General features: G+C 38.6%; 1 protein-coding gene across 8 annotated transcripts in view; it reads left to right on the forward strand.

Annotated features, from left to right (window-relative positions):
• The window catches only part of NRXN3 (neurexin 3), a 1,016,594-nt gene that overhangs the window by 754,289 nt on the left and 237,844 nt on the right, over positions 1-24,461 (forward strand). The window lies entirely within an intron of this gene.

Below are 24,461 nucleotides of genomic sequence, written 5' to 3' on the forward strand. Positions count from 1 at the left end.
CTTGGGGCCAAAAGGGGGGATGCAGGTGGACACCAAACCAAGCAAAAAAAAAAAAAAAAAAGCCTTATGAGATTCAATAGCAGTAGGGTTTATTAAAAAAATGTAGAAATATTTTGCGGCAGTCCTAATCTACTGTGGCATATGCACAGTCCTGAATACAGCTGAATTTATGGCGGAGAGCATTACTATTCTCAGAAGGCAAAGAATGAACTGGAGTGATAGGGTATGTTGTTTTATTTTCCTTGCTGAGAAGGTTAAGTGAGAACTGAACAGATCCTCAAGCTGATATAACTGATGCTTGCTTTAGCAAGATAGTTCAAAAGAATAAGAATTTAATGTTGTTAGCACAACACGACTTTGCAAGAAGAAAATAGACTTTTTTGTGAGAGCAAATATTAAGGTAGGGAAACTTTAATGAAGGTGGCTTTAGGGAGAATTGAATTGTTTGAGAAAATGAGAACACTAGGACCGGAAACTTTTGGAGTTTGTTATTTTGTGTGATGCTTTGGGGGGAGGGGGGGGTTGTTTGCTTTGTTTTCCTTTGTAAACAAAGTAGCCAAGAAGTTTACTAGAGGTAGAAGCCGGTCATGTTACTTCATGCTCAGATTATTTCCAATGTCTTATGCATTAATTCACAGTGGAAGGGGAATGGGCCATTTGCAGGTTTTGAATGAGCTGGCGAGTTGTTGACATTTCACTGGAACTTGAAGATAGAAGTAAACAGGAGGAATGCCAGATGCCAAAACAAAGACCTAATGTGAATGACTGAGGGTCTTAATCTGCTGCTGGAATTTGTCATGTTCAGAATCATGTTGAAGCACTGGGAATACTGCGGTGTGGTTCTGAAACAAGGGTCAGGGCTAGTACTCACTGCCAACACTTTAAGTCGTTTTATTTTGAATTTTATTGTAAATTTCAGATCATTTGAATGGGATAGAATATGGCCTTGAGCCATTAGACTGTCACCAATTCTGGTTTCTCTCTTTTTGTGATATATCCAAATATTTAGTTTGTGTTTTGTGCTAGAATGAAAGTGAGATCCAATCCTGACTATTTTTTTTTTTAAGAAAAACACTTTTTCTTGCTTTCTTAAAAACAAAACAAAAAGAATGCCAGAAGACTTTGTAAAGTGAACAATGCTAAGCCTAATGGGTTGGAATTCTGTAACTCACATTAAGCAAAAGTGGTTGGATATAACTGAGCAAGAGAATGTCTATTCTTCAGATGTTATAATACGACGTGTAAAATGCTATCGATTAACTGGAGAACGGTATGCCTGGCATATGAGGAGAGGTGCAGAGATATGAATTTGTTCAGTCTTAGAAAAAGAAGTCTAACATGGGATCTCGTTGCTCTTGGCTGCCTAATGGGGGATGTTCCAGAGAAAACGGAAGTCAGGTTCTTCTTTGGGGTACTCAGTGGAAGGAAGATGGGAAACAGATACAAGTAGCAAAAAGGAAATTTTAATCCTACATTAAGATAAGAACTTGCACAATGAGTCTTTTCAGCATCCATGATGAAGGCACATAGTTTTTGTCTATACCTTGGTCTTGAATATTATCAACTCTACCCTTAAAAATTAGTCCAAATGAACTTTTTAATGAGTGATCTTTTTTTAACATTATAACCAATTTTGCTGTATAGATTGAAACAAATAAGCAAATTGAACCTGAGGTGTAAGCGTTCATATTTAAAAAAAAAAAAAAAGTTCATGACTTTCTCTTTCCAGTCAGTTTTGGAAAGGAAAGGAATGAAAGTTTTTCTGCTTCCTCCCAATATATTTTGTTCAAACTACTCTGAATGCCATGATGCTAGGTTCAGATTATTTCAGATACCTAAATCAAAGTTATTAACTGTGGCTGATATTAATGCTAAAAGTTCTGTTGACCGCTTCCTATGTAGTTTGGCCAATTTTATCCCTGAAGGTATTCACTAGCAGCAAATATAGAACTCGTTCAGCTTTAATTTCTCTTGTTCTTTTGTGATCAGGATGGATTAGGAGGATTTGTGAGTCATTCATGAAGAGCAAAGGCATGCTGCTGTGCTCTTCTAGGTATGGTATTACTGTTCATCATATATATCACTGACTGTACCTAAATGTTCAAATAAAGAATGTAGTCTGAGACTCATGCTGTTATATGTGATACAAAAGTTGAAGAGGAACTTTTTTAAATGTTATTGGCTTCTTGAATGTCTGTAAGACTTTATTACCTCTGGTTTATGCTTCAAAGTCACAGAAGTAAGCTTACATCAGGATTATTTCGGAAAAAAGTCGAAATCTGAAATGAAAGGTGCATCTTGAAATGACATTTAAAATGCAAGACCATATAGGACCCCTTAGGTAGCAAAATGTATGCAAGCTTTCCATGAGACCAAGATCTTTGTAACTGACTGAAAACTACCACATGTGTTGTGCTGTCATGTTCAAAGACTTTGTCCGTCTTCCTTTCTTCAAAAGCTTGTCCTTCCATTAGGCCATTTTCAAGTGTTAAAAGAAGCAAGGCAGTGTGGATCAAATTATAATGGAAATATGGGAAAAAAACAAATTTGTAGATCAGAGCTATGAAAGCAGATTAAACTGATAATAAAATAAAGTTTTAAAAATGCAAATACTTAAATCATAAAGCAAATTGTAGGAGAAAGAAAATGGGTATTAAAACAGGGAAGACCAATGTTAATGTAATTTATTTTATGTATATTTAGCAACCTGACTTTTTCAGGAACAATTATATTTAATAATAATAAAAGTAGCAGAGATTTTCCTGGATTAGTATTGTGGAGGACTCTTCTTCTGGAGCCTTTCTGGATATTCCAGTCACAGACTTTATTTTGGGTGCTAATTACTGGATTCTGACCTCCTCACACTTCCCTGGATGTTCTGTTGGAGATAACAGATGACAAAAGCCACCTGGTGATCATTGTTTTCTAATGGGCATTACTAAACTAAAATTTAATCCAAAAGTCATAGTATAGGCTATGGTTTATCAGGATCTGATGCTATTTTAAAGATTGTAAAAGTGGCTCGTGCTCTGCTAAGGAGACTTCTTAATAGTTTGCCTGCTTTTTGAGTATCATTTATGTTCTGGAATTTTCTTTGTAATCTCTTTCTATTTGTAAAATTCAAAGTAAAAAAAAAGATACCTTATTGACAAGTTAGGTATTTGCTTGTTTAATTTACGGTTGTTCTGTTTGGATTCATTTTTTCATTATGAGTCTTTCAGACATTGTGGAAATTTATTGAGTAAGGTGTCTTTTTCATATGACAAAAAATTACAGCCTCTGAAACTATTTTCTCTCCTGATTTACAATGACGTATAAGCTGGCAGCTCTGCAAAAATGGATGGCATACCATCTAGATCAATGTCATATATGAAGCATGAGGTGTTCGTGTGAACAGACTGTAGCACATGGAAAGAGAATGTTGTTATAGCATCAAATCCCTCCTTATGAGATCCACCCCCCCGACAATTCATTCAAAGCACCAAGTCCCAACCTCTACTAGAAAATTGCCTTCCACAATGGATGCTTAAAAGACTACATGTATGAGTTGTGGTTGAATGTTTCTATATGTTCTTCACTTCACACTACCACACCTATTTTGTGATTTACAACATGCAAAAATCTTCACAGAGATCAAATGGGGGAAGGAAGACAGCTGCAGGTCATGATGGATATCATTCTTGTGATGGAGAGAGAAATCATGCTCCACGTGCACTGCTGGTTTATTCTGCAGTCTTTCATTTTGATGTGTATTGTAAACTGTCATCTCACCTCTGGCTCTTCAGAATAGTGTTGTGAGACTGGTCCAGTTTCTGAATTGCTTGTAAAAAGTAAATTCTAGGCTTGGGCAAAAATGCTAGTGATTTTGGGAAGAGTTTTGCTTAAGTAGTCCCAAGCTAATGGGGATCCATCACTTAGCATCAGGCTGCAACTAAAGGGTACAGGATTTGATGTAGAATATTCTGATTCTTAAGCAGTAAGTATAAGAAAGTCTTCCCTGCGTTAGAGATGGTATTGCTAAATGAGAATGAGTATAAATGGAAGAAAATGTATGTGTACGTTCTGCCAAATTTGTTCCGTTATACTGTGATTGGCCAAAGTCTGTGTTTGGGTTTTATGGTTGTAGAGACAATTCTGGCTCCTCTGTACAAACAGTCTCCTGGAGAATCCCTCCAAAACTGCACTGCCATGCTGCAGTGCCGTGTCATCTGAGCAGAGAGAGAAGTAGTAGAAGAATTGGAATCAGGAGAAGGATAACCACAGAGGGTATATGATGAACTGGAAATCTTAAGGGCTAGACTGAGATAATAAATGGAGTTTGTGTTTTACTTTTCTATAACCAAAATCATCTTGATACAAAATATTTCAGCCTTTCTTAGGCCAAATTTGGAGTGGGCATTAAAAGGCTTACATTTTATACCCAAGAAAGTAGAAATAAGAGGGTTTCCTTAAGAGTAGCCTGTTTTGTTTTTGCAGGCAGTATATCTACAGAGGCTATAAACCATGGAAAAAAATTGGGCGATCTGCTTCAATCTCCTATCTTGTGTTTTGCTTTTTTTAGCTGCTTTTAATGTCTTTATGGTTACAGTTTTCTCTTAAAGTGTGTATTTCACCATGTTAGACCCCTTTTTTATTCTTGTATAAAATTCTTAGTTTGTTCAAGTTTAATTTTTGTGAATACAAATAATTTCATTCCACCATATCTTGATCGTGTTTGCATTGATATGCATTTAGAATAGTGCTATTATTCTTGCCTTTCCAGGCTTTTAACCAGCACAAAGTAAGTCTTTGAGTTTGATACCGTTCTTGGAGTACCAGCAGTGGTTGAGCATCAGTGTCCCATAAGCAATTATCAGTTCCCAAGTGTTTAATGCCCATCATGTCTCATTTCATTCAAGAAACAGTTAAGAACTGTGTACATTTCTCCTAATTACATTTATACAAATTATGAGCCCCTACAGATTTGTACGGAATATGTATTCAGTGAAAGATGTTTTATACTGAAGCATGCCAGTGGATCACCAAAAGGTGAAGTGGGGCAGAGGCTTCTTTGTTGAAGCAAGAAATTGTTCACTCGCTGGGTATAGGAGACATCATCTTGTGTAACACATTTAGCTGAGGAAACAAACAACTAATGAATGAGTGGCTAGACTGCCTACTGGTGAAGGGAGGGAGTTAGGATGAGCTTTCAAGCAGAAGAGTATATTGTCTGGAACATTAGAAGGTCTAAAAGAACAGACTGTCTGAAGACATTTTCCACCAAAACAAAATCAAGCAACTTACCTGAGGGAGTACTCTGCAGGTCTCCTGTAATTATTGATGTATAAAAACTATCTGAATGTAGCTTTCTGTTAGGGATAAGTTCTCTGGCAGAGACTTCTGAATATATTGTCTTTAATAGGTGCAACCTGAGGATTAACATATGCATGAAGACTTGAAACCATGACTGCTAACCTACCAGGCAAGATGGCAAGTGAGCTGAACGAGGGAGTGGGAGAACTGTTCTGATTTCATGTTAGTGTATGAAGATTCAGCAGAGTCTCTCTTTCATTTCTTCATATATATCTTTTATAAACATTTATAGCTGTGGTTTGTTGATTCTTGAAGTTATGACTAAATAGTTACGGATGCCTTTAACCTAACTCAAGTTCTTATTATTTAAGGTAACTGAGGACTGGCAAGATAGCCCTCATATAAGGTGTGACACATATATATACACATACACACTCTGCAGTACCTTAAAAAGTATCTTACGTCCCCAGCAGAACCTCCACTGTGTGCAATGGAGTAGGTTTCCACTTAGCTGCGTGGGCCAGATAGAGGGCTGGCACCACAAGGATTGGGGTGGCAGTACTGTCCCCTAGCAACAACAGGTGACTTAAGAGACTGTCTAACAAGCATTGAGCTATTGCATTGCAGATGGGTTCTGAGGATCACACAGAGCACATCACAAGTGTTTACCTCCTTTCTATAATTATTTATATTAATAAATGTAAGTTGTAAGTCACATCTTCCTTTTTGCTTAGGATGGCAGTCATCTTCAGCTAAGACTTGCATCTTAATTGCACTCAATTTCTTTATGTTGATCACAAGAAGATGATTTAAGTGCATCTGTGTTAATCAACATTGAAGCAGATTAACAGCATGCATACAGTCAGTTACTACTTTTCTTTAGATGGAAAAGTAATTTCTAGTTGATGACTGGTAAATTTTATGTTACTTGAATTTGTTTGTACGAGGACAGAAAACTGCCCAGAATTGTGGCTTCCCTGGACAAGGGGGAAAATAGCTGAAAAGAATAAGATTAATGTGTAATTTAAATACCAAAAGCTAAGAAAGTGAGCAGAAGACCAACGTATTGGTACTATGGATAACAAAGATATTTCCTTCACAAAAAGCCTATCCAAAGGCATAACAGGCATTCCACCAAGACATACAAATCCATTTGCAGTCTCCGTGTAACAAGGTGTGGTGCATGCTGTAGGGATTAATTTCTTGGTACTTTGTATGTATTATAATTGGCTTTTTTTCATGTCTATAACGACATGCTTAGTATGCATGATTTATTATTGAAGATATTTGAAAGGGGATGGTAAAATTACCCTAAAGGCTAACTTAGGGTTAAAAGACAATCTGCAATACATTCAGAAGTCAGTGAGTAGGCTGGGGGTGCACAAGAATTTGGAAAGGAACACAGCCAGGACAGCTAACCCAAATTGACCAAAGGGACATTCCATACCATAAAATGTTGTGCTCAGCAATAAAAATGCAAGGAAAGGAAGAGGGGATGCTGGTGGTTATGGCCTGTGTCTTTTCAGGTAACCATTACATGTGCTGAGGCCTCCCCTTACCAGGAAGTGGCTCAACATCTGGGTGCCAATGGGCAGTAGTGAGGCTTTGCTTCACTTATTAAACGGTCTTTATCTCAGTCCACAAGTTTTCTCACTTTTGCCCTTCTGATTTCCTCCCCTGTCCCACTGCAGGGGGAGTGAATGAATGAGCAGCTGGGTGGGTGCTTAGTTACTGGCCAGGGTCAACCCGTTGCACATAGTCTTTACCTGGAAGAGGGCCTCTGTTCCTGACCAAGTATTTTGAAAATACTTAATGCACAAAGAGGCTACTATATGCAGATCATCCACACAAAAAATGGAGCATAAGATAACTGCTTGCCAGGTATGTCAGGTTTATAGAATAAAAAAGCATGGCAAATGTATAAGACTTCAGCATCATTGTTTTGTCTGTGAGAGGGGATATCTGAATGAGCCTCAAATTTGAGGTATGCAGGTCAGTGGCTGTTTTGTCAGCTGGTGTAAAATTGCCAAGGATCCTGATTTTTTAAATTTTTTTTTTAATGGAAGTGTTCTATTTAAACACTCAAGGATCCTGTCCCAAAGCACCCTCAGTCTTTTCCTGTCCGTTTCTAAACTCTTTGGGTCTATGAAGTCCCATATGTTTGTGCATGCTGCATTTATTCTTCCCTAGAGCGCAGAAGAATTAGTAAAGGAAAACTAATTTGAAGACAGAAAATGGACCTTCAGTTTTCAAAACAGCTTTAAAACGTGTTATTGCTACTTCTGTTTTTATTGTGAAAAGATGGTTAAAAATCCATTTTTAATATATTTGAACTAGTTCACGTTATGCATAGGAATGAATGGTCCATCTATTTTTGTCTACTAGCTCTCAGGAAAGAGTCTCTGTGGTAGGAGGTCATGAGTTGAAACTAAACCTTTGAAGGTTAAGGAGCTTTTCACACCAGCGTGTCTGTTTACGGCTGGCACAATTTGGCACTATGCCTCATCAAGTTATCTCAATACCTTTTGAGCTTCAGTCCCTGCTTTGTTGCCAGTGGCTGTACCAGGTGTATGAATGAACGTACGCAGCTGAATGCAACAGTGCAGGAAATAGTGCACTGATGTCCTGTGGCTAAAGATAATGGATTTTAGATCCCTAGCTCCATTCAGGCAGCATGGAAGCTCAGTGCTTTGATACAGGGATTCATTAACTCCTCACTTGGTGATAGTTTGTGCATAGATCCTAGTGCTTTCACTGTTGTTATTGAAGGTTGTGAAGCTGATTAGAGATATGGAAGAAAGAGCTGGTAGGACAATGTTAGCATGAATGGTAAAATTGCCAGTTGGACCACGAGTTAGCCTGATTAGAGTCACAAATCTGAAAATAATCTTGAGGCTTTGGCTCTGCAGAACAGCTGAGTTCAGCTGGACAATGGAGAGTGAAAATTAAGAATTGGAGGAAGAATCAATGGGAAGTTAAATGGGTAATTTTGTGAAACCTGGCTTAAAGATACGGGTAACTAAATATGCTACCTTTGCTGATTTTTCCATGAAAAGAGAGAGCTTTGCTGCTTCATGAAGGAAGACTTCTACTAATAAGATCATGGTTTGGTATAGTGGACAGAATTAACAGCATCTTTTTTAGAATACACATTTGCCCATTTTAGTGTTGTACATGTTGCAAAGTCAGACCCTAGTAATTCAGTGTAAGTGCAGAAATAAAACACACTCTCCTAATTAGAAGCAAAAATCTTAACAGGCTTGCTCATGTGAGAGATTCATCCCTAAATATATAGTCTCTGTTTAAAAATACATTCGGAAGCTTGAAATTTGTTTAATTTGTGAAGGTCTGTCTTAGGATTTGTTGTGGTTCTGTGAATTGCTATTAGGTGTTAAACGATCAAATCTCAGAGTATCTCACAGTATCTATCCAAAGACCCTGTATGGCAATAAATGTTATATTATTGCTTGTTCTTGTACAGTGTATAAAATACTGTGTTTGGCTTAATATTTATTTTACTCTCTCCTGTGACTATAATGTTTATGTATAGTATGTCATCTAGGACTATATTATATATCATAATTTTAGTAAAACGTGAGCTGAATTGCCTTTATTGTTTTGCATTATGTCCGCTTAGTATTTCAGTAATTGGGATTTTCACATTTTGTCACACAGTCTTGTCAGTGAGTGAGTAAATCAGGAAATACTGGGACTTTTTGATGCTGAGAAAATTGAGATTTGGCTTCTTAATGGTTTTCTTTTAAGTACTAAATACAAAGGAGTGAAGCAGTGTGGGTTTGTTTTTTTTTTTTTTCCAGCTGGGTCAAAGAACGAAACCCAGACAATCTCCAGTGAAGTTCTTTTCTTGAAATATCCAAGACCTGAAGGAGATAAGTGTCAGGTTTTTAGTGTTCATTCTGGAAGTGGCTAAAATCTTTTATGTTCGTAGACTCTAGTAACAATTGGCAATATATATATTTTTCTCCTTTACAAGAAACATCAAACTTACAAGCTTGTTCAGACCATCCCGTCTTACTTCTGTATGCTTGGATAAGTTGCACTAAAAGATTCTAAATTAAATCTGTTTGTAATTAAAGCCTTTATCATCTTCTTTATGGTTGCATCAAAAAAGTAAAATAAAATTCTTGATCTTCATGTTAATGGATAGCAGCAAGGTATGCTAATAACTCACTGCACATTCAAATACACTGAGTGCTACTCAGAAGCAATTAAACAAGGGCAATTGTCAGTTTAATTTACCCCTGGCTTGGTATCTGACATAATCTTCTCATCAAAGGTTAACAACTGTTTGGTATGACATCAGATACAGCGAAATTAATCGTTTCTCTGTTATGCCTATAGGAAGAACATCTTAAACAGGAACATATTATTGAATCTTACTAGCAAAATATAAACTTGATCTAATCCAAACAAGGTTACGCATTGTTTGCGCTATGACTTTAATTTTAGAGGATTTCAAAACTCAGTGCAGGGAAAAGATAACTTGATCACTGATATGCAGCTGGTTCTGGGATGAAAATCAGCTGTTCTAGAGAACATAAAAGACTAGTCCTGCACAGTTTTACATGGGAAATGAAAGAAAATGCTGCTTTTTCTGTTCTACCAGGACACTGCAGAGACAATTTTGAGGAGAAATTGCACTGAACTGGAGTTTGGCTAGAAGTCGAACATCCAAGTTCTTGTGAGTTTCTCTGACCATGAGTTTTCAAGAAAGGGGCACCGTTCTTATTCAGAAACATTGCCTTAACAGTTGTTATGATGCCTAAAGTATATGCATGCATTTCATTTTAAAACATCTATACAATCACAATACATCACAATATCTTTGAAAGGTACACGTGAACATCCTTATAGAATGAGAAAATGGAGGCATTAGAGGTTAAATAATGTAACTAGAGCTATTGCCTCAGAATTGGAGCTGGCTCTGAATGTTCATCTTTTCCTAAATCAGAAGGCTTCACAGTGCTTCCCTCTCCATCTTGAGAGGGGTTCAATATCAACAGCTGGGGCGACGGTAGTGCCCTTGGAAAGCTGCTGTTGCCCACAACATCTGAGGACCGATTTTAGAGCAGCAGGTGGTGTGTGGTGTGTTTGTTGTTTTGTTTTTTCTCTCCATTTAAATGCTGATGGGGCCTGAACTTACTTTGTGTGTTGTTGGGATCACAGGCTGAAGTGGTGTTATTTGTGCTAATAAGCCTCTCCCGTTAGTTAACCTTTCAGTACATAAAGCATGATTGAACTGAAGGCTTTCTGCTGATCTGAAAGGCTTTTATGTTAAATACATGATACAGGCATTTTCCTCTTCCATCTCTGTATGTAAAAATGGGATGGGAGAGACTGCAAACAGTCTGAAACCCAGTTGAAGTAAAGCTTATGTAGTGTGAAAGCTGTCTTAAATATCTTGGCATATCTTTTCTTCTGCTACATTTAAATTCCGGGTGCTTTGTTTAAGCACTCTGCAGCCTACAGAAAGAGACTGACTGCCTCATATAACTGGTATAATTTGGGCCAGTGTAAAAAAGCATCAGGCGAGCATGTTTTTGCCTATACCTGATAACCAAGTATACTACTAGCTCTGACTGTCCAAATTTACTTTCAGTACACACAGTCCCTGTTTTAGCTTATTCTTTATTCTTGTCAATTACTGATGTCAGGAGTGCAGTTTCTGGAAGCTGGGTAATAGAAATTGTTAAGCATGGCAAAGAAAAGTATCTTATACTGACTCAGGCTTCCTTTGCTATCTTATCATGTCTTTCTTATTCTATTATTTTTAGACAATCTCATCCGAAAGCCAGTACCACATACAGGATTTCAGGTTTTGGATTATGTAAAACCCTTTAGTATGATGCTTAAAGAGATGGTGGGATTAACCAGTTCTGTAGGGAACCATGTCATGCTTCTAGTATACTATTTTACCTAGCAATAGGAATGAGATCCTCTGACTGTGCAGGAATTTTCCTCTTGTTTAAAGGGAAAGGATCTAGTCTGTCTTTAGGTGCATTGCTAAAACAATTTTTACAAACATTCTTGTTACCTGCAGGTTATCCTTTTGTAGATGGTATATTGTATCCCAAATATATTTAGAGAGACTAGGCCCTAGTCTAGATCAATGGGCAATGATCATTTGGCATAATTCAGGTGGGCAACACATGCTGCAGCATTGCAGATTGAAGTAAATGTATCTCCACAACAACACAGAGAGGTTAACACAGCATTCCAGTAGTAGCCACTGGATCAGCTCATACAATGAGCTGGGCAACACATGGAAAAAAAATTTGGGACTTGCTGAAAGGTAAGTAAGCTATGCAACTAGGGGGTGTCAAGGGAGAGGTAGGGGTTCCCTTTGCATGTTTATTTCTGGGTGGTGGTGTACAAGTGTACTGAAGAGTTGGGGTAGGAAGGGTCATTTCAAGAAGGATGTCTGAGTGTGTAAGCTTGGACTCCACAGCGTCCAACATCCTGAGGTGTGTGGGACTGTCAGCACCTTTCTGCAGATAACAGTTTTACAGAACTACTGCCTTCAGTCACCACTAAGATTTGATTATGCACCCTCACAGTTTCAGGAGGGTTTTACAAAAGGAATTTTAGTTCCTCGTTCTGTTACATGGAAAGGATTTTCCTGTGATGTGTTAACGTCTTAACTGTACTGATTCTGTCTGGTCATGAGACTGGATAATTCTCTTCTTGTATTTGTTACTTCAAAGAACTTATATGTCCTTACACGTGCAAGTCTTCTCTGTTTCTTTTAATGCAGAAATGTGGTTCTTACTGTTGTGGTGTTTTCAAGCCCTTGCACTCTATTCTTGTCTTCTCTGCTCTGTGTTTCTGTGGAGAAGGGAAGGAGGATGTGGTTTCTCATTTATATTTCTTTAAAACTTAACCTGTGGGGAGCCAAATTAAATATAGTTCTCCTACAATAGTTACTGTAAACTACCTTGATTTTTTAAAATGAGGTAAACTCCATTTTGACTAGAATCTGAAGGAAAAAGGCATATAGTTCAGACTATCTTACATGTTAGAAAACTGTTTTGCTTGAAACCGATTTAAAAATCCTTATCAGTTTGTGTTCTGATCAGAATTTGTTTCCTGTGTAACAAACATGCTGGCTTTCTGATGGAGGAAAAATCATTGCTTAGTTTTGGAGCTTCACAAATGGATGAGGTTTTCAGAGTTGCTGGCTGTGCATCTTAATTTAGGAGAACAGGACAGGGAGGGGACTATCTGGGTCATCAAGTCCAGTCCCCTACCTTTATAGGCAATTGCACCATCACTGCCTCTTTCCTGGCTGTATCAGATCTACCTCATCCCTTCTGGTTTTCTGCTTCTGCTGTTTCTCTTGAAATGCTGTTCTAAAATCAAATTTTTCCTACAATTTTAATCTTTAACTTATTTTCCAATCTGTATGTATTCATGTACGTCAGTTTAACTTCCATTTGCTTTGTGCCAATATTGTCCTTCAGCTCCTTTCTGGTTTTGAAGTTTATCTGTCAGCTGCATTTACAGAAGGGAATTGTATTGCCTGTTCTTTGTGTCAGCACCTCCCCCTCAATCCCTCCAGGCTCTTCTGGTCTACCTGAGTAGCACAATGGGACATCATGAAGATATCCCAGGGCTAATGCAAATTCAAACATACAAGTCCATAAGTTGCAGCTGCAGGAGGATTTCACTGCTTCTGCACCTGAATGCTCAGCTATGTTCAGGAGGATTTATTCACTCAGCTGCAGCACCAGATAAGCATTGCTACTCTGTTGTAGAACCAAGTTGGGACTTTGCAAGCTGTGTTGGGTATCTTTGTACCTTACGTTTGGTTCTGAGCTTGGTTCGCTGTGTAGACCCAGCTCAGTGCATCTGCACGCAGATGTCATCCAATCACATTTGTTTCAAAATCCTTTTACAGCAGTAGAGTGCGATCAGTTTAAAGGACATGTTCTCAACCAAAAGCTTTAAGTTCCCATCTAATGTGTTGTTCTTCATCATAACTTCAACACTTTGTGTATGTAATTCTTTTCTCTGAGCACTCATATTTTTCCAGCTTTCAGTGGCAGCTGGTATTAAATGATAATGTTGGGTTAGAAGGGAGAGGGGCTGTCCTCTGGCTTCCTATTGTCAGTCTAGGAAATAAGCATTTTGACACATTCGATGACATGTTGGCTCAGTTTATAAAACCTGTATCAGAGGGGACATCATGTGATATGTAGTCTGGAGCCTTGCAGTGATTCCCAAGATGGTTATTAATGGGCTTGTGAACTTGTGACCAGAGCATGGTAAATCTGGCCTTTGAGGTAACTGAAAAGACATCACTTGTAATGTGAGCAGCTGCACTGAAGGATGATTGCTGCTCTTTGGGGACAGAGGGTAATCCCTTGTTGCACACAATTTTTAAGCAGTGCACCCAATATTGATCTACTTCAGCCGTGTCTTAACATCCCTTGATCAGCTGCACAATGCATTTCCTGCTTGCACTACTCCTATCCCCCTTCTCTCACAAGAGCTATTTGTTAGCAGACTCATTTCATTTCTTTAATGAAAAACTTAGGTTACAAAACCAGCTGTGAAAAGGAGTAATATTTAGGAAAATGAGAGCTTTATAGAGGCACAGAGAAGGAGTATTTTGCCTTTTAAAATGTAGAAATAGGTAAAAAGGAGGAATGTGAGCTCTCTTGCCCACTTCATTTACATATTGCATAGTGCTTTCAATATTCTCTGCATAACTCCTGGTCTTAATCGGATACACATCATTGTGACCAAAGTGATGATAATCCAGTAGACCTCTTGATACTGCTACAGTGAGATATACATAGTGCCTGATTTTCCTTGCTTTCTTCTTTGAATAAAACATGGTCTTGAGCAAAAGTGGCAAATCCTGGTTTTTAAAGGACTTTTAAATATATCATGGTTGTTACTGTTGAGGCAAATTTTGATTTCCACAGAGGTATTATGAGTGCACGATCCCTCCATTAGCATTCATGGAGTTGTGCTAGAATTTGGCTCATCATGTGTGTTCCCCAGTGCTCACTGAAAGAAGTTCCTGATTTGAAGCTACCCATGAAGGTGGTGCTCAGTACTGATTATAGTCACTGGATAGTTGCTGGTTCCTTGGATGCCAAAGGAAAAATTTAATTTAGCTTCATACAGAAGCTTCTTGCCTTTCACATTTGTACTCCTGTGTCAAAAGCCACCCTTTTCCTGGGAGGATGAGTTGCGTTGCTCCTTTCCCAGAACTGTTGGTACAGTCAGTTATTTGGGGATTGGGAGGTCACTTGTATCACCCGGGCAAGGCCAGGTCCAAAGAATGCATTTGAGCTAGTCGAAGAGCTCAAAGCTTTAGCTGCTGAGCTTTGTTCAGTGCTTTTTAAGAAGTCATTAATTTTTAATATTGATGTGGTTTTTGGACTGTAGTGCAACTAGAACAAATTCTTTGTGCTGCCTGCCTGTTGGAACGAACAGGTGATAAGTTCCTGAAACCAGGCAAATATGGGGCAGGATGAGTTCATTTGCAGGGCTGTGCTCTCTGGTGGGATTGTTGCTTTCTGTCTTTATCGAGTGTGATGCCTAGTGGCATTGCCTGTCTTCACTGGAAGTATATTTTTGCCAAATGGAAGAGTGAAAGGGAGAATAGTTGTTCTTGTCACTAACTTAAAATGAGAACAAAAAAATTACTCCCTGCATAATTTGGGACTTTTGGCTTATATTGCCAGGACTAAAGAGCCTGTGGTCCATTTTGCTGTCAAACTGCACTGTCTTGGGTGTATAAATTAGATCCAGAGATGACAGGAAGCATTACGAACTCTAGCATAAGCGGGCAAATCGCTGCAAAAATAATCTGCTGCAAATGTGGTGTATCCACAATGTGAATGCAGCTTGTTTAAATGCCACTGGGAGAAGCAAGAGAGGGGGCTGTGCAGCCATCTGATTGTATCATATCATATATGTAAAACCATGTTTTGGGTGTACATGGCAAGGTGGTAGTTGCAGGGTGGCCTCTGGGACAAGACCAGGGGCTGCCCCGTGCCAGACTCAGCTGGCTCCAAAACCACTGCAGGACACAGCTGTGAGCACATCAGCCAAGCTGGTGGCATCTCTGTGAAAGTATATTCAAGAAAGGGCAGAAACTGCCAAGAAGAGGAGGTGGGGGGAAAATTATGATAAACAGCATAGGTAACATCAAGGTGAGAGGAGAAGGAGGAGGTGCTTCATGGCAGAGCAGATATCCGCTGCAGTGCATGGAAGACCCCATGCTGAAGGAGGAGATTTCCAAAGGAACTGGCCTATGGAGAGCCCACACTGGAGCAGAGGAAAAGTGTAAGAAGGAAGGAGCAGCAGAGAGAAACCACTGTGTACTGGCGTAACCCCCTCCTCCACCCCCTGCACATTTGTTGCCTCACTGAGGGGACTGAGTGTAACTTGTGGTGATAGCAAGAGGGGAGGAGAGGAGTCTGCAGTGGAGGAGTGAAGTTGACCTTGGGAAAGGGGGAGGAGAGTTGTTTTCCCTATGTTTTAGTATTTGTCTTTTTGTTTCCTGCTAGCCAAATCAGTAAATAAATAAGAATATACTAACTGGTAATACATTAACTTCCCCAAGCTGAGTCTGTTTTGCCTGCAACAATAATTGGTAAGTGATCTCCCTGTCTTTATCTTGACCTACAAGCCTTTTCACTCCTGTTCTCCTCAGCAGAAGGGAGGACAAACTAGGAAGGAGAGTGAGCAAGTGGCTGGATGGGAGTTTGGCTGCCAGCCAGGTCCAAACCACCACCAAGCATTAGCAGTATAGTTTTGTGCAAATGGGAGGGTAGACCTCTCATTCTTTTGTTGGTAAACCTCAGCCTGCCCCGTATGATATGGCTAAATTTGACACTGAGGATTGCTCAGTGCTTTTTTTAAAATGAGGATGGAAATAGGTCAAGATAGCTAAAGGGGTCTGCCTTAAAGACAGTAAATTTAGTCTTCAAAGGTTCATCACTGCATCTCATGCTGGCTGGGTTTGTGGTGCTGCTTATGATCTGTGTGTCCTGCTTCCCTTCCCATGTCAGAGCTGTTTGTTAATAGAGTACGGATGGCGTGCTTGGAAATGTGCAGTTATAAGGATGAACAGCAAACTGACTCTTAGATTTTAGGCAAATTTAAATGAGGCCATGGAACATAAATAGACTCATTTAGTGGTTTAAAAGAATCTAGAGACCCTCAAAGGACCTGGAATTAACTTTCAAAGTATGGAAGGAATGCTGTTTGAAGGTAAAAGGGTGCTTTATTGTACTAATATAAACAATTCTGTTGTCTGATTTTTCTGAAAGTGCTTTGATTATTCTTGATAGAAACAGACTATTCTTTTGAGAATCTTCCCCGAGATCAATATTAGGTCTGAATGTTTGTAATGATAATGTCTCAGTAACAACCCTGGTAGTTTTTGTTGTTAAATTTCTCTGTTACTTATGTCCTTTATGTCTGACTGACAGAATTACCTAAGCATGGATAAGACCAGCATGAAGAAGCATACCATATCATTTTATTCCATGCTTCTGAATGTAGTGTAATCTTTCTAGAACTGTGTGTGCAAACATATTGTCAGTTTCTGCCCCCACGTTTGGAGTGCTGGGGGATTCCTTCAAACCTTGGGAGCTCACTGACATGACACGTACAGCATCATTGAAGGGTGCCAAACTAAGGAAAAGTATGAGTTAGTATAGCTGAAGGGAGTATAGTCATCAAATATGGGAGTGAGGGGACGGTATGGTCCCTTTGGAATGAGGATGAAATGGGCATTTCTCAAAAATCTGCCAAGGAGGTGCAAGTTAATATCTAAAATGGCCCAGGCCTTGCTGAAACTTTATATGAAGCAGAATTAAGATGTAAAACAGTCCCAAAGGTCAGCAGAAAAGTATCTGCAAGCAATAACTTATTCAAAGTGGAATGTAGGATAAAAAGGGATATGAGATTAATACAATGGTTGGATATCTTCTGTAAAACTTCTCTAAGCCTTTGCCTTGGACAATGGTCTACAGGCTACACTGAACAATCAAGCAGTGGAATTACCTCAGGGAAAGTTGTCTCCTGAGGATAAAAGCTGAAGATTAGAACATGCAGAGTATTATTAACAATAAAGTTTGTTCTCTAGATTTCTGATGCAAAAAGGAATAGAAGTTTTTCTGAAGTAGAAAGATAAATAGTGTCCATACAATAGGGTTTTTTTATTAGGTAGGCTTAGATTATTTTTAAATGACCTTGGGGGGGGACACTATGATGTCATTTTGCCAATTCATGACAATATCATATACCAGTTTATTGGAAAATAGCTACTACAGTATCTGATGTTATATAACAAACTTATAATCATCCAAGTTACATGTTAAAAATTTAACTATAATGGTGCAAACAATAACCCAAATAAGATTAAAAGCATCTTGAAGTTTTAAAAAATGGCAACTGAAAGATATTGTGCTTCTAGCAGTAATGAGGAGTGCTGGAGTAGGAAAAGACCAAGATAATAATAATTTCCTCTCAAGACAGATTGTGTGTTGCATTTCCCAAGTCTTTTTCCCTTACTCTACAGTTAACAAGTGATGAGAATTTTACCACTTGGTATAAGTGATGATTTCACTTATTTCACAACTGAATAGGCTTTCATCTTTAATGTGGTAATAAAATCTTAATATAAATTGTTGAAAAGGCATGTTTCTATTAATACTGCTTAATTAAACATTTTTCTTCATTGATGGATTTATTTTGCAAGGGAAATAAATTTCACATATGTGAGGACAATTAATAGGAGCTGTGCTTTCCTTTTCTGAGGATAATTTTCCCTGCTGATATTCTGACATCTTTCAAAGTTTTCTATGATTATTCAAAAATACCTGTCTGTGCCAAACACCTGGCAGGTCCTTTACTGTCTTAGGATGCATATATTGCTTTGACTGATATATTTACATTAAAACTTGTTAGGTGTTGCTGTAACTTTTCTTTATAAACAATGCAAACCCTACATAAAAACCTTCTGCGCCCCATGGTTCAGTGCTTCATTACCAGCAGCACTCAGTGACTCAGATGCAAGACCAGAACCCGCTGCAATGCAGTGGTCAGGAAGGTTTTGGAGATGGGAAGTAGTTTCATCTTCCATCTTCCATCACCTTGAATTTTTTCCGTAGAAGTCTCCTGTCTAAAAATGTATTTGATGTTTTCCTACTTTGCTTGTGGGGTCTAATCATACAACCAGAGTAATACAGTTGCTAAGAGATGTCATCAGCCCTAAAAACCTGTCACTGGCTTTTAAACACTTCTGGATATGGGAAAAGAGAATAGTGGACCAACTGATTAGTAATTGATAGCCTTCATTAATGCCTTCAGCCTTTGTAATTAACCTTCCGTTCCATCTGAAACATGTCTACATTTTCAGGTCAAGCACTCAGGGTGGGATGCACTGAACTGTCAAAATGAAATATGAAGTTATGTGCTGGGAACTCCAGAACAGGTTACACACAGTACTGGGAGACAGAAAAGCTCTGTTTAGAATTCACTGGTGTGTGCCAACTTCATTACATACACTTGCATTATATCAGCTTTTTGGTTCAGTCCACCTGCAATGCCACAGCAGTTGTGTAAATGATAGAAAGGAGGATGTCTACTGATCCTGGAATCCTTTATGGAAGAGCCTTGTATGCGACATGAGAGGGGCTGGGGTGCTTATATTGTGCACAAACCTTTCACTGAAACCCCCGTGTCCAGCCTCAGGCAGAGTATTGCACAGAGATACGTTCTTCCTCACTGGTACTTTTTGCTCTTCTGCTGACGACAGTATACCTCAGAACATATATGATTAACTTGCATGCCAGTTTCAGACTGATATTGAAGAGATAAGACCCCTGTTCCAACCCAGTACACACACAGAGGAAACGGCAGAGGAGCACAATGTCTATTGCCAACTTGGGTTGTAGCTCACTAGGTGGCATTGAAATCGACGACAAAAGAACTAGTAATTGCTGTGCCATCTGTCATTTAGTCTTACTGGACTGTTTCTGTATTTGTTTAAAAACAACCCTGCTGTTATATTTTATTATATTGGTATAAATAAAGCTCTGCTATGTTTAAAGATAAAAACCCATGGAATGGAGATCAGAAAAACCTACTTCAACAACAATCACCACTGTAGCAATAATAGGGAAATATAAGGAAACATACATGGGAAAATACTATCAACAAATTGAAACAAATTCACCCCAGAAAAGTGATGTGAATTTACGGTAATTATCACTCTCAACTTCAATCTGAGCTGAGTGTGACCAAAGCAGACTGACCCAAGCATAGTTTAAGGGGAAATAGTTGATGTTTCAGTAGCCTAAATGAAGAGCTGATTCAGGCTCCATTCAGAAAGAAAGGCTGGCTGGAACTATTGACATTTCTGCTTCTCTTTGCAATTACAAGAAACATTATTGTCACCCTTTGAAAGATGATTAAAATAATTGCCGTCTTTTTGTTCTCCTCCTTCAACAGCAATCGCTGGGTGCCTGCTTCCTTATGTGTCTTGATGTGTTATGCTTCGAATCTGTTTTGCCAGGAAAGAAGCTAGGCTCAGCATAATTGGGCCATTTCCCTGTCACAGTGGTTTCCTTTTGAATCTTGTTACTCTCCACGGGTTGTAGTGAGGCCAATCATATTCGGTCAAATAGCTGAGCAGATAAAAAGTGTACTATAACAAAGTACCTGCTGTCCATGCAGATTGGAGTGAAAATGTGGAAGGACGGTCTTGGGTAAAGGGGTGCCTTTGCTGGTTTTAACAAAACTTTGCCGAGTTAGGACTCGTGCTCACCTGAATTTGTCCTGCAAAGAGAAAATTAAGTGGCCTTGTGACATGTGAGTTGCCACTCATCAACATTAATATTGTGCATGATGACTCTGTGATGGTCATGTCAAAACTTAGCATACCTCTATACTGATTTGCTGTCACAGGTAAGTATCTCTAAGTATCTCTGTATATTCACGCAACATCATGGCATAGTACCACTGAACTGATGCAGGGTGACTTTGCAGTATCATGCAAGTTGATACAACATCGTAATGCAAAACTATCTCAAACTGATGCAGTGCAGTGACCCAGCGTAGTGATTATTGATTCAACATTAGGGTTCAGTCTCATATCTGCTGTGCCATTGCCATCGTTATTGACTCAGGAGCATGATGCACGGTCATTCTTTGAGACATCACAGAGCACTGTTGAGAACTACTCTCTGCATATTGATGCAACGCTACTATCTGTTGTTACAGTCTAGCTAATCTCTTTATGGAGATTATCAGATGTTTGGGGCAAAGTTTGTTCTTGCTTGTAAATTATTAATACAACATCATATATTGAGTAATGCTTTAGTATTACTATGTACTGACGTTCACAAGGATATAAGCTCATCATTACTCTAGTGAGCCAAGCCCTCATCTGTTGACAGTGTATTTCCATCTCTACTGTCACCACCAATACATACAGATATATTGGAAGATCATTATTAGGGATCAGAAATTTTAAAGTCAAGAGTTTCCATGGACTTGGGGACAAATTTATTATCCTTATTTTAAATTGTTTTTGAGAAACTGTTTTGAGAATTGTTTTAATACAGGATGGTATTTCACATTTTCAAGCATAGCTCCTGTTGGTTTAAGTTGCAGCTCAGTAGTTCTGCAAATCATATCCTGGGGCCTATAGTTGGCAAGTAAAAATGAAGAGTAAAACAATTCTGTTCACCTATTTTGAGTATCTGACCATGCAAATACTCTTTTAACAGTTTTGTGTGTGTAGTACTTCCTTGGCTTTGACCAAAACAAGCAAACAAACAAAAAAGCTGAGATTCTGCTATGGGACATCTCCAGGTCGTAACAGGACTGGAATTTTAGCTGTAACTGCACTTACTTTTGCTACTTGAGCTAACACAGAAACTGATGGGAATAGTGTTATTTTTGTTGTAGCTGTAACGTCCTGAAGATCAAAGCAGGATTTGCATGGTGATAATAACTTTTACTAGACCACCTAGCAGACAAATGCCAACAAGCTTTTGGGGAAATGGGGTTTTCTTCTTGAAAGCTGTAGTAAACTAACATTTTTCTCCTTTGGGATGTGAAGAAAGGGCTTATATGTCCCTAAAACTTCTTTTTTTTTCTTTTTCTAGCTGTATCAGTTTGGTCTGATAAAAGATGTCACCTCACTCTGTAAACCTTCCCAAGGTTGTTAATGTTATTCTCTGTGTTGAGCAATCGCTTAAGTGAGTTGAGAGAATTAGTTGGATCAGTCGCTCACAAATATTTGATTAAAGTATAGAAATGTTGTGGTTCAGGACGTCTTGGGGGCTCTTCCTGGCTCCAAAGAGGAACAGTATTGAAGGAGCAGAGATTCTTTTGGGGCTAAAATTTAATGAAGCAAAGGACTTAAGGCAGACACATAGTATTGGAAACGTCAGCCTAAACATTTTTAATTTTGTAATTGTAATAGCTTGAAATAAGTTATTTTAATGGGGGATGTCAAGCATCTTTATTGGGAAGAATTCCCTTCTGTAATAGTCTTTAATGTAGTAAAAGGATCCATTGTTTTTATTCAATGTATCCCCCAATTCAGGCTTTGAATCTCATTAACATAGTTCTCTTTCAGAGGGTGCCCGATAGTATTGTTTTACATCATATTTTGACCTTGTAGAAGCATTTGTCATATGTCAAACACTGGATTATGCCATTAAATAAATCAGGCAAGCTGAACAGTATGATGACAAAAAGGCAGAGGGATATTTCTTCACATTGCTAATTAGCAGTGTTACAAAAGGAGGCAAAGAGGTGGCAAGAAGTAGTTAAATGAGGCTTCTGGAGTGATATATTTACAGAAGGCTTGAGGTTAGTCGAATATTTTTGAAGCTAAACTGCTAGGTTATTCCTTGAGGTTGTGTAGCTATTCTTTTCAATAACAATAATTTCAGTATCTGGCAATTAGTTAGGTTTTTCCCTCTCCTCTTACAGTTTTAATTTACTCTGTTGGATTTTTATATTTCATTCACTTCATTTGTTGGCTCTTACTTTATGCAGGTTTGTGCCCCTTGCTCTCCAGGGGACTACAGAGAAAAAAATCTGTATATCCCAGTTCACATGGTTAATAAATGAATAAAGCTATTCGGAAATATACCAGAAATCCCTGTTAGAAATACATAAATAGAATTAGTGAATAGGCCACAAAGTATCTCCATTCTCCTGACTCCAAGCAAGCACCTCAGCCAAGGAGTGATGACTAGCTTTGGCTAGAGTTTATTGGGGGGGTGTGTGTGTGTGTGATTTTGTGTAAAACCATCTATGCTTAACTCTCCTATTATAAATGCCCTTGTCAGAATTTGGACCACTTTATGCTGTATGCTGCAAGGCACTCAATCTATGGTCTAAGTTTTATTAATTCAATAACTGAGAATGACTAGTCCTATCCCTTTTATTTAGGCTAATAGAACAGTTTGCCCTCAAAACCATAGTGTTTTAACTTGTCTGTGTTGGCTTGCGTGCACGCATGCACACAACATGGGAGCTTCAAAGGTAGATGGCACATATAGGAGGACACAAAATGGGTCAGGTAATGAATACCTGAAAAGTATTTGAGAAAGCCATCCTACATTGTCAGCAGGCAGAATGGATAGTATGAAGTTTTTTTTCTAGCCTTTTTTTCCCCTGTGGCACTATGGATATTGTAACACTGCATATGGATGTGAAGTCTAACTGTAGCCATTACCAGATCATATTATGTTGTATACATTGCTTCTGTTCCATACCTCAATCTTCCATTCAAAGGATCATCTTTTTGAATACAATAGCAAACTATCTGTGGGAAAAATATATTTAAGTCTCTATGAAGTGATTAATGATAAAGACACTCATAGATATTGATTACCTAGGTTGTATGGATAGGTAGGTTGGGGTTTTTACTGTGGTCTTTTGTCAGCTCCAATATGTTTCCATTTTGTCTTTCTGCTGGGGGGACAGCTGCGTTAGACATTCATACTTCAGGAAGCAATTTCTATTGGTAATTTTGACGGATTTTTGGTGGTGCAGATGTTTATCTACAAGGAGCCAAAAGGAAACCATTCTTCTGACTTTCATAAAGGCTCACATGCATCTGTTTCCTGGTACATAATTCACCTGAGATTAATTTGGAATTAAGCACTTTAACAAGGAGGAACAGTTAAAACCTGGCTGAGGCTGTTATGCAGAGGCTTTTGAGGAGGGAGAGTGTGTATGTGCAGAGGGGTGGGGGTGAGATTTGGGGAGAGAGGGCCTGCAGATCTGGGGAAAATTATATTTTCAATAGAAGAAAAAAAAAATCATGTAAACTGCTCCAGATCCCTGTCTTTATTTCTAATTTGTAGCTTCAAAATCCTGCTTGTGAGTTTTCTCATTGTGAATTTTTTGAGGGGAGCATGTGCAAGATAGCCCCTCAGGTGTTAGGGATGAGAGAAAAATGAAGCAGTAAGGGGAAGTTTTCCCATCTAACAAAGACTGACAGTAAAATGAAAAAAGATGAGCTGTGTTTTGAAGAGAGAGGAAAGGAAAAGAGAAAAGGAAAAAATAAAACCCCTTGTTGGTACAATTATGCATTTCTATGCAGAGTTGAAAAGAGAAAGTAGTAATTGGTGTAGCTCTTAACGAACAATATCTAAAATGCATGGAGAATTATCACTGACGGAGGGGCAGATGTTGAACAGCACACCTTTAAAATCATGGGAACTTTTTTGTTTGTTTGTTTAATATAATAGCATATCCCACCATCTTTGTTTCCCGATTCAGTGGGGTTTTTTTTGCTTTAAAAATCTTTCAGCAGTAAAAAAAATGTGATGGAAGGTATCATCTGGATTCATATGGTTTGCAGGCAGATTTGAGCCTGTGGTTGGTTGTAACAACACAATGAAGTGAACTTGCCATCTTTCAGCTGAAGTTTACAGCAAAGCTTTCTGGGAACTAACCCCCTCCCATCACCCCCCCAAAAAGCCCAGCCCAAACCAGCAAAAAACTCCCAATGCCCCCACACGAGAGTAACACCAGCAATCCCTGCTATTTCCAGAACCAGCCCTGATTAAATCACACATTCTCCTTTTCTGCCTTCAGTCTTCAAGATATCTGTTCTTCTCATGCTTCCAGACAGACTGTGTTGTTTT

This window comes from Pygoscelis adeliae, unplaced genomic scaffold (assembly GCF_000699105.1).
Source record: "Pygoscelis adeliae isolate BGI_AS28 unplaced genomic scaffold, ASM69910v1 Scaffold71, whole genome shotgun sequence".
NCBI classification, from domain to species: domain Eukaryota; kingdom Metazoa; phylum Chordata; class Aves; order Sphenisciformes; family Spheniscidae; genus Pygoscelis; species Pygoscelis adeliae.